Consider the following 6409-nt stretch of genomic DNA (forward strand, 5'->3'; position numbering starts at 1 on the left):
GGCCGCCCAAGTTGCGACGGCTTCTGTAACCATGGCGGCGTCACACACCTGCCATTAACACGCCGACCGCCTCCGAGCCACCGCACTACTTCCTCTGTGCGCGCTCAGTTCGTTATGAAGCGAGGCTTCACTGCACCGATGGATGGTGAAGATGCAAGGGGTGGGGGGTTGGGGGGGGGGCAAAAAGACAGAACAAAACCTCTCAGCGACTTTTTTAAGTGAGCATTGAAATCAAGCCGCAACCGGAGAGTCCCAAGCTAGCTAGTTTCAGACAGCAACACCTAGCAACATCCTTATTATAGAGTGGGGGGGGGGGGAGGGCAGGATTGTGCACAGACAACAAAGGAGAAAAAACATCTTAACAGCTGCTCTTCATCCTGACGAAGAAAGAAAACCACCTCACTTCAACCAAACAACCCAAGTCGGAGGTGTCACTACCAACAGCACGAGCTCTCTCTCTCTTCCTCTGAGTCAGATCTCAACGTTTGAGGGGTTTGTGTGTCGCCCTCCTTGCATCTTACACTTCAAGTTGTGCCGAATAGTCATGGCGCTCGGTGAGACTGCATGTCACACATTCACTCGTTCAAATCCGCCACCGAGCAAGTGTCAGGGAAAGTGGGGGGTGGGGGGGGGGTGTTACCTGAAAGTGCTGAGGGCAATAACAGGCCGCAATATACTAGCCGGTCATTGCGTCATATTAAACCGGTCCGGGTGCAGTTACGAGGCGACTGACCAGAGCACGGCCACACAGCAATCCACGAGCCGGTACAATCAGGATCCGGTTTACTGGCCACGTAGGTTTGCGCGAACATGGAGTTTGACTCCGGTTTCGCGGCTCTCTCCGTGTACTTAAACACAGAATAACAACACTACAACACAACAATCTTCAGATATATACACACAAGGGGTTGACTATATACAGGTGAAATGTGCAGTGGTGCAGAGAATATATCAGAGATGCTGAAATAGATGTTAGCAGGTTACTTACATGCATGCCTGAGGTAGATGGCCATGACAGAGCGTACAGTATGCGTACCATGTACAGCACGGTATGTTACAAAATGGCTGGATTTATTAACGGTGTTAAGCCTTCCTTTGAACGACAGCCCACGGCAAGAAACTGTTTTTATATCTGGCTGTTTTGGTGTACAGGGTGGCACGGTGGCCCAGTGGTTAGAGGGTCACAGCAAGAGGGTGCTGGGTTTGAACCCCAGGGTTGTCCAACCTTGGGGGGGGGGGTCATCCCAGGTCATCCTCATGTCTGCGGTGGGTTTCCTCCGGGTGCTCCGGTTTCCTCCCACCATCAAAAAGACACCCGTGTCAGGGTTAATACTCCGGGTTAGGGTTAATACTTAATGGCGAGACCAACTGGAGTTGGTCGCCGGGCGCTGCACGGCGGCTGCCCGCTTCCCCTACCTACACAGCTAGGATGGGTTAAATGCAGAGAGAGAGAAAGTGGTCAAAATAATAATAAATAAATAAAAGTGCTCCGTAGCGGCCTGCCAGAGGGGAGGAGTCGGAGCGGGTTGTGATGGGTCCATCAATAAGCAACGATGTTGCCTTTCATAAATCTACATAGAAAGCATATAGCGTACATAGGTTAGTCTTCAACTCTACTGGTTTTTGGTCTCTTGCGCGAGACTCAGTTGAAAAACGAAGAGTAATGGCGCGTCCCCCCCCCCCACCCCATCATCCCATCATCCCACACCACTTCCATCTCAACGCGGCAGCTGATGAATTCTTGCAATGAGGCCATTGCCGCAGGTTCTATTTTGAGATGCATTAGAGCTCACAGCGAACCAAACCGATAAATAATTGAGACGAGGCCTCGATTATAACCGGGGGCCGTCAGTGAGTCACGGCCTGGCACCGTTAAGGGTCACCGTGTACACGATGTCAGGCCATTGCTTCCCCTGTCACAGGAGAACAGCGTTTTCTCACATCAGCCGGAGCAGCCAACAGGTCGGCTTCCTCCAGGATGAGTGACTGGCACCTGATGCGACACATGGGTTCATGTCATGCCCGGCACATGAGGATGTCACTTTTCCAGGACTCTCTCGTGCCGTCGTGGCTTCCGTTAGGGAAACTGAATAATGAACCACACACTCTCGTGCCGTCGTGGCTTCCGTTAGGGAAACTGAATAATGAACCACACATCTAATCCATCATGAAGGTCTCAGATGCTGCCGGTCTGTCAGCCGGCAGATGACAGCACAACAGGCTGACTTCTGTTCTGGATCTTGCAGTGGTACTTCCGTCTCAAAGCTGCGAGTGACTAGTCGAAAATCGACGCCGGGTTGACTAACGGTGGTAAATCACACGTCGCGAGTTAGGATCCCCCCCCTCCCTCCCTCCCCTCCCCGGGAACACGAGCGTGAGTAACATGTGGCGACAGTAAACAGTAAGACCCACCGTGATTCTCCCCTTCCATCGTGGTGCTGATGCTGCCGCAGGCTTCGCTGCTTAGGGATGGAGAGGAGGTGGTGGTGGTGGTGGTTGGGGTGGGGGGTCCTTTCGCCAGACCCGGGATATCTACTTCCCCCGTCCGTCGGTGCCCACCCGCGTTTCGACTTAATCCGCATATGCACGTCCGCTCTCAGCGCCTACTTCTCTTCCCCCTCCCCTCCCCCCCCCCTCGTTTGCCGTTCCTGTTTCGTGGGCGTCCTCGTCGTTGCGCTGTTTCCGAGGCTGGGGCGGGCCTCGTGTTGCCCCCCCTCCCCTCTCCTCCGTATGACGTCACGCCCAATAACTTGTCCGACGGTTTTTCAAAGGCAGTAAAACAACATACGGGGTCGTCGTCGATCATTTTACCCAAATAAGTTCGGCGCTTCAACATCTGCGGTGTATTTAGAGCAGCGTTTCTCAACCGGGGGTCCGCGGACCCCTAGTGGTCCGTGGTGTAATTGCAAGGGGTCCGAGAAAAAAAAATCTTTAAAAAAAAAGATCCTATGACATTTATAGAAATAGGATTATTTTACTCAAATGTGACTGAGACCTTAATCTAACTAAACTATAAAGGGTAACGGGACTTTTTTCTCTAATTACATCTGTTTCACAAGTGCAATTTATTGTATTTTAATAAGAGATCTCGCTCCCGTTTGCATTGTTAAAAGTTACTGCATAAAAATTCTGTTGTTACATATATCTGAAAGTTACTGAATACATATTCTGTTTTGTTACATATATCTGAAAGTTACTGCATAAGAATTCTGTTTTGTTAACTATATCTAAGTTACAACTGAAAGCTCTTATTTTTGCCCCGAAGAGTGAATAAATGCTATAATGCAATTTAAAATGCAGCTTCTACTGTTTCTATCAAATTGCAACCCCCTCCCCCAAGATCAGGTGGAGGGGTCCTCAGGGTAGATCAAAAATACGCAGGGGGTCCAGGACCCCAAAAAGGTTGACAACCACTGATTTAGAGAATGCAGACGAAAGTTGAGAAGCCATTTTTTTCAAAAACACGCTACAACTACAAAGAGAGCAGCGCCGCGCAAGGCGTGTGTAAACTACTAATAAGACACGTTAGCCCATAATTAACGGGTTTGAGCCTTTAGCCGAGCGGTTAGTGATGTCGCCTTGTGGTGCAGAACACCTAGTATCGAATCCCGCACCGGGCAAGAATATAATCGGCTACACGTGCTTTTCCATGTTTCTTTTGTCGGTCGTCGACATTTCGACGCGCCTTTCACAACATTTGGGAAACGTCTTCAGAATTCAGAATAACTTGGGGGGGATGCGAACCGTTGCTCTTGCGGCCTAGCCTAGCCGCACGACTAGCTAGCGCTTCTCCGACGACGCCTGACCTCGTAGGGCGGCAACAAAAAAACAATAATAAAATTTTGTGTCAACTTTCTCGAAAGTGTTGACTTAATTCACAAATGACGTCTTAAAAATCCAACATTTATGTAAACTACTAATAAGACACGTTAGTCCCTAGCTGACGAATCTGACCCTTTAGCCGAGCGGTTAGTGATGTCGCCTTGTGGTGCAGTACACCTCGTATCGAATCCCGCACCGGGCAAGAAAATAACCGGTTACCTTTATTTACAAAAAAAAGTTTTCGCCAATTTTTTTTTCTTGCCCTGCTGCCCGTACTCCATCGGCGTTTATGTCTATTTGGATCCCCATTAGCTGTTACCCATAGCAACAGCTACTCCTCCCTCCTGGAGTCCACGTTACAAACGTCATACAACAACATCCATGTACACACATGCTGCTCTCACATGCTTGCTTACATACATAAACACAACTGCGTCGCTAAATTCAATGTATCCCCCCCACCCCATCCCACCCACCTCAATTAAACCAGCATTAATAAAGACGCTAAACACATAACACCCCCCCACACACACACACACAGATCTATCACAGACTACTCCTACCACCTGCTTTGAGCCACGTGTTTCAGAATAAAAATATAAAGTTATGCATTAGACATGGTGTATGCTTGTACTCAAAAATAACCTCTTAAGTTGCTTTTTAAAACTATCTTTACTTGTTGCTTGCTCGAGTCAAAACGTGTGGCAACCTATTCCACTGTGAAATGGCCCCATACACAGCAGCTCTCTTCATCGCCTTTGTTTCTGGGTTGAGGAGCTGTAACCTGACCCCTGCTAACTTTTCCTGTTCCATGTTCACGTCCGTCCTGGGGACAGGTTATTCTTGAGGACAGGCAGCAGGGTTGTTTTGACACGACTATATACCTGAATGACGTCAGAAGACGGCGTGTTAATCCGTCTTCTACTTTCGACCAGGCAAGGTCAGGGTGCATTTGGGCTACACCTTTTCTAACTGAACACGGGTTCGCGTCCCGGCTGTGGCGGTCCAGCCGGGCTGCCCCGCTCCCCCTAATTCGCTGGAATACCCGGATTTTTATGTCTCCACGGATTCAGAAGGCGTTCCTTTCGTGTGAGGTTATGCAACAGTGCCCTCTCGTGGCGAAATTCGGCATGCTGGATGGCTTTGAAAAATAAAAACCGAGCCTTGCCTGTAAGTTGGTAGTCGGTGTAAGGAAAGAGGAGTATATCTTCTAATCATAGATGCTCCTCTCCCCATTTCCCACGTTTTTTTGTCACTTTATTTGTAGTTTGGGCGGGGCTTTTGGAACCTGCCATCTATCATGATGCAAACACGCACCAAACTACCCAATTAATTTTATCAGTGAATCCGATTTTTAAAATGTTAAGAAAAAAAAGCTGCTATTCACGCCGACAGTGCATTAACTGAATCAAGACACAGCAAAAAGAAAATGAACGAGGCAATTTTTCACAAAAAAAAAAAAAAAAATGCCACAACTTTATTGCACCTGTATAGTTGTCTGTGATTTTAAGAGTCACCTTCATTGTGAGATGTCTCTCCCTGGTCAGAAAAAGGAGGTGCAAGAAAATAAAGAGCCATCGATGCAAACGTGTGGGTCAGTCATTCACACCAGTAAATGTTCTTCCGTGTCATCTGCTCAGAGTCGTGTCCTAACTCGGTTTCACAACCCACGGAGAGGTTTGTATGGAAAGAAGAGCTGTCTGAACCTTCCTCCGGCTGTGTACACGACATGGACAGCGGCGGCCTTGCATGAAAACGTACAAACTCTCATACACACACAAAAAACCACATTTGCAGATAAATTCTCAGTTGAACTTTTCTAACTTAACCCACTGATGGGAGTATCATTACACATTAAAGAGCTTTGTTTTTTTTTTCCTCTTTAAAGAATATATTTATAACATTTATTCCTATTCTTTTTTTTTATAGCCAATTTCAAGGCAACATCTCTGAGTATGAAAGTAAATGTCTGGCCAGATCTTTACAGCAATGGAGGATAACAGGAAGCACAAGGTGGACTATACAATCTTCTACAGTGGCAAAGCATCTTGTATAATCGTGTTAATATCGCTATACTGTATCTGTGCCCAGATAGATGGAAGATGATCCCCATGGTTTCCGCACCTGAAATCATTGTTTAACACCATAAAACTGTACATAGCAGGAAAGGTAGTACTGAGAGAATGACTGCTCCGACATGGAATAGGTTTGTGGGATATGACAAGATGAGGATGGGATGAAGGCTGACTTGGTTCCTGAGGCACAGCCCAGCTCATCGGGTGACCAGCGATACTGTCAGAATTGCATAGAGATATGAGACAGGGGGAAAGTGAAGAACTGAAGTGAAGAACTACTCAAGTCTTACCATTACCCATTAGCTTTACAGTGCACACATTTACACTCCCGCCCGCTTTCTCTGCAACCGCAACACATTGCAGGCTGAGCCGACAGCTGACAGGAGAGAACAATTAGCAATTAGCCAGTACACAAGAAGAGGGAAGGGAGCAGATGGAACCGTTATTGTCTCTAGTGAGTTTTTCCATGCATCCGATCACTTTCAAGAACAGCATGAGTACAAACGTTAATA

The sequence above is a fragment of the Lampris incognitus genome, chromosome 10 (genome assembly GCF_029633865.1).
Source record: "Lampris incognitus isolate fLamInc1 chromosome 10, fLamInc1.hap2, whole genome shotgun sequence".
Classification (NCBI taxonomy): Eukaryota; Metazoa; Chordata; class Actinopteri; order Lampriformes; family Lampridae; genus Lampris; species Lampris incognitus.